This window comes from Ctenopharyngodon idella, chromosome 14 (assembly GCF_019924925.1).
Source record: "Ctenopharyngodon idella isolate HZGC_01 chromosome 14, HZGC01, whole genome shotgun sequence".
NCBI lineage: Eukaryota > Metazoa > Chordata > Actinopteri > Cypriniformes > Xenocyprididae > Ctenopharyngodon > Ctenopharyngodon idella.
In genome coordinates, this window is record NC_067233.1 from 31836279 (window position 1) to 31849003 (window position 12725).

General features: G+C 43.3%; 2 protein-coding genes and 1 long non-coding RNA gene across 4 annotated transcripts in view; 1 reads left to right on the forward strand and 2 right to left on the reverse strand.

Moving 5' to 3' along the window:
• Positions 1 to 12725, forward strand: part of LOC127494456 (uncharacterized) — a 490338-nt gene that overhangs the window by 310452 nt on the left and 167161 nt on the right. The gene's annotated exons all lie outside the window — the stretch shown is intronic.
• il1rapl2 (interleukin 1 receptor accessory protein-like 2) overlaps positions 1 to 12725 on the reverse strand; it is a 685297-nt gene that overhangs the window by 289897 nt on the left and 382675 nt on the right. The window lies entirely within an intron of this gene.
• The window catches only part of LOC127494473 (uncharacterized), a 214708-nt gene continuing 203025 nt past the window's right edge, over positions 1043 to 12725 (reverse strand). The window contains exon 3 of the long non-coding RNA XR_007924886.1: positions 1043 to 1165. This is a non-coding gene — a long non-coding RNA (uncharacterized LOC127494473). The remainder of the gene's footprint in view (positions 1166 to 12725) is intronic.

Sequence of the window (12725 nt, forward strand, 5' to 3'; positions counted from 1 at the left end):
TTGACATTTGTGCTGACTACTGTATACAGGCCACCAGGACACCATACAGACTTTATCAAAGAATTTGCTGATTTTCTGTCGGAGTTAGTATTGGCTGCAGATAAAGTCCTTGTTGTTGGTGATTTTAATATCCATGTAGATAATAAGAAAGACGCATTAGGATTGGCATTTGCAGATATTCTAAACTCTATTGGTGTTAGACAACATGTGTCAGGACCCACTCATTGTCGTAATCATACTTTAGATCTAATATTGTCACATGGAATCGATATTGATGCTGTTGAAATTCTGCAGCAGAGTGACGACATCTCAGATCATTATCTAGTCTCGTGTATACTACATTTAGTCAAGGCGGCTAAACTGCCTCCATGCCATAAATATGGTAGAACCATCACTTCTACCACTAAAGATCGCTTTATAAATAATCTTCCTGATCAGTTTCATCGCCTTAGCATACCAGAAAGCTTAGAAGACCTCGATGTTGTAACAGAAACTATTGCCTCTGTCTTTTCCAGCACATTAGACTCAGTTGCTCCTTTGCGCTTAAAAAAGATTAAGGAAATTAATCCAATGCCATGGTACAATGAGCACACTCGGGCCCTAAAGTTAGCAGCCAGAAAAATGGAGCGCAGCTGGAAGAAAACAAAACTAGAAGTATTTCGCATTTCGTGGAGAGAGAGAATGATTGAGTACAGAAAGGCCTTAAAATCTGCTAGATCTGCTTATTTTTCAAAACTTTTAGAAGAAAATAAACACAACCCTAGGTATTTATTTGATGCAGTGGCTAAATTAACAAGAAATAAAGCTTCAACTTCTGATGTTTCCAAAGAGCACAGCAGTAATGACTTTATGAACTTCTTTACTTGCAAGATTGATAATATTAGAGAAAAAATTATAACCATGCAACCGTCTATTACAGTATCGCGTCAGATAGTGCATTGTAGTGTCTCTGAGGAAAAATTCAGTTCATTTACTGCTTTAGGAGAGGAAGAATTGTCTAAACTTGTTAAATCATCAAAATCAACAACATGTATGTTAGACCCTATACCGACTAAGCTATTGAAAGAAATGCTTCCAGAGGTTATAGATCCTCTTCTTAATATCGTCAATTCATCTTTATCACTAGGATACGTACCGAAAACTTTTAAGCTGGCTATTATTAAACCTCTTATTAAAAAACCACATCTTGATCCTAGAGAATTAGTCAATTACAGGCCGATCTCAAATCTCACTTTTCTGTCAAAAATACTATAAAAGGTAGTATCATCACAACTATGTTCCTTTTTAGAAAGAAATAGTATCTGTGAGGATTTCCAGTCAGGATTTAGACCGTACCATAGTACTGAGACTGCTCTCATTAGAGTTACTAATGATTTGCTCTTATCATCAGATCGTGATTGTATCTCTCTATTAGTGTTACTGGATCTTAGTGCTGCATTTGACACTATTGATCACAATATTCTTTTAAATAGACTCGAAAATTATGTTGGCATTAGTGGAATTGCATTGTCATGGTTCAAATCATACTTATCTGACCGTTATCAGTCTGTAGTAGTAAACGAAGAGATGTCATATCGATCACAAGTTCAATATGGAGTACCGCAAGGCTCAGTACTAGGACCGTTGCTGTTCACTCTGTACATGCTACCCTTGGGAGATATCATTAGGAAGCATGGCGTTAGTTTTCACTGTTACGCTGATGATACTCAGCTCTATATTTCTTCGCGCCCTGACGAAACTTACCAATTCACAAAATTAACAGAATGCATAGCTGATATAAAAAAATTGGATGACCAGTAATTTCCTACTACTAAATTCAGAAAAAAACAGAGATTCTAATTTTTGGACCAAAAACTTCTTCACGTAATAACCTAGAATACTGTCTAACACTTGATGGCTGCTCTGTTAAGTCTTCGTCGTCTCTTAGGAACCTGGGTGTGCTCTTTGATACCAATCTTTCATTTGAAGGCCATGTTACTAGCATCTGTAAAACTGCATTCTTCCATCTTAAAAATATATCTAAACTACAACATATGCTCTCAATGAAAAATGCAGAACAGTTAGTTCATGCGTTCATGACCTCAAGGCTAGATTACTGTAACGCTCTACTGGGTGGTTGTTCTGCTCGCCTGATAAATAAACTACAGCTCGTACAAAATGCAGCAGCTAGAGTTCTTACTAGAACTAGGAAGTATGACCATATTAGCCCAGTTCTGTCAACACTGCATTGGCTTCCTGTTAAACATCGTATAGATTTTAAAATCTTGCTAATTACTTACAAAGCACTAAATGGTTTAGCTCCCCAGTACCTGAGCGAGCTCCTAATTCATTATAGTCCTTCACGTCTATTGCGATCTCAGAATTCAGGCCAGCTGATAATACCTAGAATATCAAAATCAACCGCAGGCGGTAGATCCTTCTCCTGTTTGGCACCTAAACTCTGGAACAATCTTCCTAGCATTGTTCGGGAAGCAGACACACTCTGTCAGTTTAAATCTAGACTAAAAACGCATTTCTTTAACCTGGCATACACATAACACATTACCAATTTATATTTTCAAATCTGTTAAAGGATTATTAGGCTGCATAAATTAGGTCAGCCGGAACCGGGAACACTTCCTATAACACCTGATGTACTCGTTACATCAGAAGAAGAATGGCATCTACGCTAATATTAGTCTTTCTGGTTATCCCGAGGTTCACCGTAGTCAACCGGATCCGGGCCGTATCCAGGTGAGACCAAGGACCTGCGCCTTGACACGACCACAACGCAGCCCTGAAGTATCAGCAGAGATTGAGTCAACTAGATCATCCACTCTGAGGGCCTCATCGACACGACAGCCAAGACACAGTTCCTCAACAGCCGTGATGAACACAATCCTCAATTGGATGGAACCGGAATAAATACTTTGAATGTTGCGATCCTGTCGGACTTATGATAGCTACCTGAATCGTAACAAAGCACTGTTGGCCAGAGGAGAACTGGCCCCCCGACTAAGCCTGGTTTCTCCCAAGGTTTTTTTTCTCCATTTAAACACCTATTTGCCACTTGTCTGCCACCTGATGTCACCTGATGGAGTTTGGGTATCTTGCCGCTGTCGCCTTTGGCTTGCTTAGTTGGGGACACTTGACATTTGACTTGACATTTGATATTCAACAGTGCTTTGATCTGCCTGCATTGACACTATTCTTTTAAGAGCTGCTGTGCAGCCAAATAATGTACCAGTTATCAATGTAAAGCTGCATTGACACAATCTACATTGTAAAAAGCGCTATATAAATAAAGGTGACTTGACTTGACTTGATGCACATCTTTTAGATTTTTGATATTTAATAGAAATAAATAGCCAAATCATGTTTACATATTGCTATTTTTTAACTACCATATAGGCCCTTATTTACTTTAATAAATATCAAAAATCTAAATGTGTGCATCATGCCTGACACTTACATGAACACACTATAGTTGTTTTTATGACTGTAATTCTGTTCTCTGTAATTCACTTCTGTGAGATGATGGTTCTGCTGTAATCTTTGTTTGGAACTAAAACAAATCAGTCAATATTGCACTCTAAAACATGCTGGGTTAAAAACAACCCAAGTTGGGTTGAAAACGGACAAACCCAGCATTTGGGTTGCTTTAATGTTTTCATATGCAAGGCTGTCTTTTTTTTTTCTTTTTTTTTCTTTAAACTTAATTATACCGGATTATAATAACTCAACAATTATAATCCTCTGCCAAATTTATCTTCAATGATTCCATGTTTTTTTGGTTGGGTTTAATGATAATACAAGAGTCCTAAACCTATAGTGGACAAAAACTTGACAGACTTAAGTCCTAAAAACTGAGCACATGCTTTTGACGTGCAATTTTGAGAACAAGGAAAGAGTAAGTTCTTTTCGCCTGTTGGACACTTCAAACACACGTTTGCACTGCCTGTTTGGTTTACCTGTTTACACGTTCATAATGAGCCTTTTTTTGTCCGAACAAAAGCCGTTTTGATAAACGCACGTCAAAAACGTAAGTTCCCATTCAGTCGGTCACGTTCAACGTACGTCGGACAGACCAACGAATAGGAATTTTGCTAGAGAGCCCAATCTGCTTCGAGTGTAACTAAAACGAGCCAATGCACATTGGCATGCAGTCATATGCAGCAGCTGCTCTGCCACGCAGCGCAGGTATTTAATGAGCAGCAGGTGCGTTGCATCTTCAGCTTTTCGCTTCCGAGCCGAACGGTGAATGTTCCTGTTCTCTGCAAGCAAGCGTCTGCTAGTAGACGAGTCAAGCTTTTTGGCTGAACTTCTCTTTTAGTTAAGTGCAGGCGTACAGCACAGCAGTGGGGTGGAAAGCCTCTCTTTATTTTCTGTTTATTATCATTGTGTTTCGTTTGCCATTAATTGAGCAATAACTGTTTTGACAGCATGAGAAGGCTGTTCTCATGGCTGGTACGGTGCGCTTTTGAGCACTGAAAAGCCGTTTTTACGGCTGGTAAGAGGTGAGTGCCTTCAAAGAGAGGAAAGCACACGACAGGCTGCATACATTCCTGTCTGTGTCGCTGCGGCCGTTCCCCTGCATGCTTCAGGACTTTTAAAGAGCAAGTCCCTAAAAGAGCTTGTGTCTTTTTAAAGATGATATTCTACTTGTGTGTTTCTGGATGCAGTCGTTACCTGGTGCCGAGGGATGGTCACGAGCACTGTATCATGTTTCTGGGCTTAGAGCACGCTGAGGCAGTGTTCGTGGATGAGTCATGTACCCATTGTGTAGTTTCAATCGAGACACCAGTTCCTGCAAAGGGGCAGAGTCCCGGTACAGCTGCCTTGATCCAAATCCTTCTCAGAGGGTTGCTTCAGGCAGTGGTACTGGTGATGTGAGTATCACAGTGAGCGTGCGTCCTTCAGGGAACCAACCCCCTAGGAACCCTCACTCCTCCTGCACTCCGCAGCCAGTAGAGCTGCCGAGGGAGCATGCTGGGCCATCTCAAAGGTGTGCACCAGCCGTATCCTTCGGAGCTCCCCCCGATGACCGGATGTCGATAGCTGCATCGGAGGGTGATCCAGACTTCTCTGGAGAGAAAGAGCCACTGGAGCGGTTTTGGGCAGTAAAAGGTGCTGTCCACATACTGGTGAGCTCCTCACGCACCTCCGGAAAGAAAGAAACCGGGGTGAATGGCTGAGAACCAGCCCGTGCCACCCCGAGAAACCAATCATCCAACCGTGAGGGCGCTCGGGACATGGTGGAGGGCTCCACACAAGCCCGACCCTGTTGGCGGCCCAGGAAAGCATTGCCATCATCTCCGGATCTGAATTGGGAACAGTAAAGCTATTGCTCAATTAACAGCTATTGCTTAATTAATGGGCTTGTGTGGAACCCTCCACCATGTCCCGAGCCCTCGCGGCTGGATGATGGGTTTCTCGGGGTGGCGCGGGCTGGTTGACCCTTGATGGCGGTGCGACGAAGGGTTACATGCGCATCCCTCCTGAGGAGCGGGCCGTTGCTATGCAACTGTGACCTAACTCCACCTGGCGGGGGGAGCCGTGTCTCCCTTCCCAGGCCTGTAAGCACTCGTCAGAGCCGGTCGCAAGCAGGGTCCCCAAGAAGGGCGGCAAAGCCAAGAGCAAGAGGCCCTAGAACGGGCGACCCGGAGATGGATGGGACTTCTCTTCGGGAGATGGTGACCGCACCACTCCCTCCCCCCGAGGAGGGCCGGGTGGTAAATCCTTTGTTTCATTTTGTTTCTGTTTCTGTGGGTATTCAGTACCCAAATTTAAAAAAAAAAAAAAAAAAGCAGTTTCCATCATCTCTGGGTCCGAAGAGGGCTCGGAGAGCAGTGAGAGGAGAGAACCCTCTCCACTCTCAATCCCCTCTTCTATCGCCAGCGAGCAGCAGTTCAAGAAGGCAACCAAAGCCTCTCCTGCACCTTCTGTCCAACCGTGGAACCAGGTAAGTGTTGCACAGCACACTCAGACCCGCTACAGGCCGCCTCACAAAGCGAGCCCCCCGAGCCGCTTCCCTGCGTTCCACCCCGCTGCCCAGCTGCGGTTACGCCTACGGTCCCCTTGGTCCCACTTTTATGGTCTCTTCGAACCTGGCAAACACTCCCCAGTCTGTCTCGCTGGCTCATTCGGACTATCAGACTCAGCTATGCGATTCAATTCACCCGTCATCCCCCCAGGGTCAGGGGCATCCACTTCACTTGAGTGAAAGCTGATGACGCCCATGTCTTGCATGCGGAGATCGTGGTCCTACTGGAGAAGGACGCAATAGAGCCGGTCCCTCCAGCTGATATGAGGTCTACTTCATTGTACCCAAGAAAAGCGGTGAGTTATGACCGATCTTGGACCTGTGAGTTTTGAATCGGAGCCTCCACAAGCTACCGTTCAAGATGCTCACGCAGAAACGCATTTTCGAGTGCATCCGTCCTCAAGATTGGTTTGCAGTGATTGACCTGAAGGACGCGTACATTCATGTCTTGATTCTCCCTCGACACAGGCCATTCCTGAGCTTTTCGTTCGAGGGTCGGGCATATCAGTACAAGGTCCTGCCCTTTGGGCTGGCCCTGTCTCCCCGCGTCTTCATGAAAGTCGTGGAGGAAGCTCTTGTTCCCATGAGAGAACAGAGTGTTTGCATCCTCAACTATCTCGATGACTGGCTCATTCTAGCTCAGTCTCGGGATCAGTTATGCGAACACAGGGACCTGGTGCTCAGTCATCTCAGCCAGTTGGGTCTTCAGGTCAACTGGGAAAAGAGCAAACTCTTCCCTGTGCAGAGGATCTCTTTTCTCTGTATGGAGTTGGATTTGGTCGAACAGACAGCCTCACAGAGGAACGTGCTCAGTCGGTGTTGAACTGCTTGAATACGTTCAAGGGCAGGACAGCGGTCCTACTGAAATTCTTTCAGAGGCTCCTGGGGCATATGGCAGTTGCAGCGGCAGTAACCCCGCTTGGTTTGCTTCACATGAGACCACTTCAGCACTGGCTTCATGGCCGAGTCCCGAGATGGGCGTGGCAACGCGGCACGTACTGAGTGGCAATCACTCCAGAATGCCGCCAAGCCTTCAGCCCGTGGTCAGACCCCTTGTTTCTTCGGGCAGGAGTGCCCCTAGAGCAGGTGTCCCGGCATGCTGTGGTGTTCACAGATGCCTCTGCCACCGGCTGGGGTGCCACGTACAACAGTGTCAGGGGTGTGGACGGGCCCCCAACTGCATTGGCACGCCAACTGCCTCGAGTTGCTAGCAGTACGTCTTGCACTGAGCCGCCTGAAGAGGCTGTTACGGGGCAAGCACGTGCTGGTCCGTACAGACAACACTGTGATCGTTGCGTACATCAACCGTCAGGGTGGTCTACGCTCCCATTGCGTGTCGCAACTCGCCCACCATCTCCTCCTTTGGAGTCAGAAGCATCTGAGGTCGTTTCGTGCCATTCATATCCCCGGTGTGCTCAACCGTGTGGTCATCGAACTCTCACGAGCTGCGCTTCTGGGAGAGTGGCGACTTCACCCCCAGGTGGTCCAGCTGATTTGGAGAGAGTTCGGAGAGGCTCAGGTAGACCTGTTTGCCTCTCCAGAAACCTCTCACTGCCAGCTGTTTTACTCCCTGTCCAAGGGAACACTTGACACAGATGCACTGGCACACAGCTGGCCCCGGGGCCTTCGCAAATATGCGTTTCCCCCAGTAAGCCTACTTGCACAGACCTTGTGCAAAGTCATGGAGGACGAGGAGCAGGTCTTGTTAGTTGCGCCCTATTGGCCCAACAGGACCTGGTTTTTGGAACTCATGCTCCTCGCGACAGACCCTCCCTGGCGCGTTCCTCTGAGGAAAGACCTTCTTTCTCTGAGATGGGGCACTTTTTGTCACCTGTGTCCAGACCTCTGGAAACTCCATGTCTGGTCCTTGGACGGGACGTGGAGGTTCTAGGTGACTTACCCCCTGAGGTATTTAACACCATCACTTCAGCACGTGCACCGTCTACGAGACGTGCTTATGCCTTGAAGTGGAACCTGTTCGTCGAGTGGTGTTCGTTCGGAGTCGCGTTTTCCTTCTTGCAGCAAGGGTTGGAGCATAGGCTGTCTCCCTCCACCCTCAAAGTTCAAGTTGCCGCAATTTCCGCATACCATAACCACATAGATGGCAAGTCTGTTGGTAAGCATGAGATGGTTAAATCCTCCTCAACCTCCCTCCATACTCTCTTGGGACCTTGCTCTGGTGCTTCGAGCACTCCAGAATGCTCCCTTTGAGCCCTTGCAGTCAGCAGACTTAAAGATTCTGTCTATGAAGACTTTTCTGCTGGTTGCATTGGCCTCTATCAAGAGGGTAGGGGACCTGCCCGCTCAGGTTGTGTGCTCATTCGACGAGAGGTGTTGCATCCTCCTGGGCACTGGCTCGTGGCGCTAGACTCTATAGCCTTCATGTTGAGCCGGTCTCCTCCTGTGTTCTCACCTCAACCGGTCAGAGACACGGAGAGGCCCCGGCTTAGTGTCGGCTCGCTGCGTGTATGCGCTTATTGCTCCAGAGAGTCCCTACAAGGCAGACCCTGTTGAGTCCTCCGATCACCCTTCGGCAGCCAGACGTGGCGGAGCATCTGGCTCCAGTCCTATACTCCGTTGCATCCTTGAGAACCGGATTTAGGCTGGGTACCATATGTGTGAGCCTACGGGATCCCATATGTGTAATTCCACGGCTGCTTCTAAATGAAGCCCATGTCTTTCCCTTTGGGAGAACCCACCTCTTATCAGGTTGGAGTCACCCCAGTAACTTCCATATGTAGTGCAGCCCTACAGGGTTAGTCCATGTGTACATCTCCACATAACTCCTTCGGAGAAGGATGTGGCTTCCGCAGCGTTCCTTTCCCAGTGAAAGGGTATGCTTTCCCAGTGTTATCCAATAGTCTTTCTGAATGGGCAAGGGGGTGCAGGAGGCTTGCACAGAGCACTGGAAGGGGGCAGCGCCCGTGGCGCTTTGGTAGGGATTCCTTTTCGTCGGTCTGTCCGACGTATGTCGAACGTGACCGACTGAATGGGAACGTCTCGGTTACAAAGGTAACCCTCGTTCCCTTAAGAACAGGCATTTTTATGGAAAATCACACGTCGAGGAATAAATGTGAATAAATTTAACAAAATAAGAGGGATCATACAAAATGCATGTCATTGTTTATGTAAAATATCTTATTCAGGACAGTCCTAAATAAGAAATGTTTACATAAATTCCACAAGATAAAAAAGTAGCTGAATTTATAAATATGACCCCATTCAAAAGTTTATGAACCCTTGATTCTTAATACTGTGTGTGGTTACCTGGATGATCCACGACAGTTTTAATGTTTTGTGATGGTTGTTCTTGAGTCCCTTGTTTGTCCTGAGCAGTTAAACTGCCCAATATTCCTCAAAAAAATCCTCCAGGTCCCAAAAATTCTTCAGTTTTCTTTCAGTTATCTTTTGTATATTTGAACCATTTCCAGCAGTGACTGTATGATTTTGAGATCCATCTTTTCACGCTGAGGACAACTGAGGGACTCAAACACAACTATTAAAAAAGGTTCAAGCATTCACTGATGCTCCAGGAGGAAACACGATGCAATAAGAGCCGGGGGGTGAAAACTTTTTGAATTTGAAGATCAAGGAATATTGTACTTAATTTGTCTTCTGGCAAAGATTTAAATGTCTTCTGTTGCTTCCGAATGGCAGTACTAAATGAAAAAAAGAAAAGATATTTAAACAAAATGAGAAAAAATTGGACATCTTTATCCTGTTCAAAAGTTTTCACTCCTGACTCTTAATGCATCGTGTTTCCTTCTGGAGCATCAGTGAATGTTTGGACCTTTTTTAGTAGTTGTGTTTGAGTCCCTCAATTGTCCTCAGTGTAAAAAGATGGATCTCAAAATCATACAGTTACTGCTGGAAAGGGTTCAAATATGCAAAAGATGCTGGAAATCTGAAGAATTTTCAGAACCTGGAGGATTTTTTTGAAGAACAGAGCTTACTTTAACTGTTCAGGACAAACAAGGGATTTATGAACAACCATCACGTAACAAAAAAAAAAAAAAAAAACAGCCGTGGATCATCCAGGTAACCACACACAGTATTAAGAATCAAGGGTTCACAAACTTGTGAGCGGGTCGTTTTAATGAATTCAGCTATTTTTTGTCTTGTGGACCATATGTAAACATCATGTATATATATGAAGACTTCAGATGCAAAAGCCTCTAAGTGCTGTCTGAAATTTTCTTCTAAATAAGCATTTTTATCAAGCTCGTATGTTTATGTTCAGTGATTCCACTTTAATGGCAATTAATAAGTCCTTTTCTTTGCCATTAAAGTGAAATAAAACCCAAACAGGACTTTCACTTCCCATCATGCTTTGCACCGGGCTGAATTGGGAGAGTAAATGTTGAAATAAAGTGTTACTTTATGCATTTTTAGCAAGATGAGAAAATGGAGAGTTCTTTATGTTTAATGTTCTATTATGTTGGTATTTAAAAGTTTCTGTTATGTTAGTGTTTTTGGAGATTACCATTTTGGTGAAGTGTTGAGCTTGTGCTTGGGTTGAGGACCTGCTAACAAGATTTGTAACTGTTTTAATAATAAAGCAACCACTAGGATAGTGTTTTGGATTAAACCAGTATCATTTCTGGACTGCCAACACCAAACATCACACATGTAAAAAAAAAAAAAGTTATGTTTAGTTTGTTGCTTTAAAAGGACTGTCTTTTGTTTAGTAAAGTTTTTTTTTTTTTTTTTTTTTTGCTGTTTTCCTTGGATTTGCTTCTCAGTTCCATGAATTTTAAGCTTTTCTTGGTTCATTCCATGTTTTATAGGCAGCCTCTCTCATGCTAATTCAGATTAGTACAGTTGGTTTTAAATTAATATGGTTTATTTTAATTCAGGACTCCATAGTCCAGGTTTTAGTAATCTGTACTTAATCTGTGTTTCAGAAAGCCATTTTTTAAACCACGATTAACTATTCTAGATTAAGGCCGACTCCTGGCTTAATTTAAACCCTGTCCGGGAAACCGCCCCATAATGTTAAGCTCGTATTGTAGTATGTTGTGTACTAAATTTGAAACAATTTCTGCTAATAATACCATATATGCAGTATGATCATGTTTAATATTACCTGCATAACTGTATACAAAAGTAGGCCTATATTTTGTTAGGTCAGTTACCATTACCTGTGTTGAATTCTACATATTGCTTATTCTGAGTGGATTGATAATAAACATTACAGATGTCCAAAGTAACAATTTCAGACATTATATACTGAAAACTGACTGATGCGCTGTATTATTTTAGGTGAATGTATCATTTGTTGACTTATTGGTGGTTGGGAATACTAATATGGTGGGTGGGATGTTTCCAGCAGCTTCTAATAATGAGGTACAATTCGATGAGCAATTCTGTCATATACAGAGATCAGTGCTGAGAACAGACCAAAATTCACTATAGGTTCATTATCGATCTTGACATCAACAGTCTCCTTGGCGGTCATGACAAGTCTAAAGACTTCAATGGCAAGGTGTATACATGCAAAATATACTTAAATATAACAGCAGTATTGAACACCTTTGGAGTGAGAAGGAAATTGAAAATCAAGAAGTTCAGGATAACTTTTTTTTTTAATAAACCACATAGTGAAGTATTCACATCACATTATAGTGACAGAACAATCACCCAGAACACTCCCGCAAACCTTCTAACAAACCCGCACCATCCACATTATCTTGTCAATATCAGCTCTAGCTGCAGATTGTGATCTTTTCAGTATTATACGTGGAGCTTTATCAAAATAATAAGATTAGTTACATAATGTTTTTTGTTTGTTTGTTTGTTTTTGTTTCCACCAACAAGTTGGTTATATATTTTCAGCGTTGCTCACAAAAAAATCCAAAAACTTATTTATGGTTTAGCCTGTTGGATATGTAGCAAATGCAAGGAAATCTTGTTTTCTCCTCTCAATAATCATCCTGCCAATGCGAGACTATATTTAGCAGGACAACCTACATCTTGGATTTGATCCTGTTATTCATTTGAAAGTGATGTTATGAAACAAAGGCTGCACAGATCCATGTGGAAAAAAAGAAGACATTTGTCCAAATAGAACACAGAATAAAGATTTTAAAGTGACAGTATGATGTTTTGAGTACTGACTCACCTATGTAGTACTGGAGAGTATATCACAATAACAAGCAACACTTCCCTGTAAATTTTCACCCACAACATACATGCATCATTTGCAGACTCACCAGGCACGTGTAGTAATATTCTACAGAATGTGATTCAGATTCAGGACACATGCAATTCATGTACTTACCAGTTAACATGCAAAATAAATCTGCTTGAACCACAATACATCAGTACGCCATTCAGTAGGACAGGAGTTAAAGATGATGACACAGATGATGTATCTAAGAAAAATCTACAATGCTGACAGATCAAAACAATCACTGACACCTATCTCATAAATGCCATCACCAATGATTTGAATGGTAATGACATTGAGTTAGGGTGTCAGTTTAAAATTTCACTTTAAATGTGACCAATCTATCCAAGTTCCAAAGCACTTGTCCTATGTTGGGTTGTGGGGATGCTGGAGGTCATCCCATTGCCTCAGGATGTAGGTTTCAGATGTGACCGAAGTATGTCATTTTTTGGATCTCAAAATACTTTCTCCTATCCTAGTTTAAAATGCACTTTCACCTGCATTGGTTCATCAAAAAAAAAAAAAAAAAAAAAA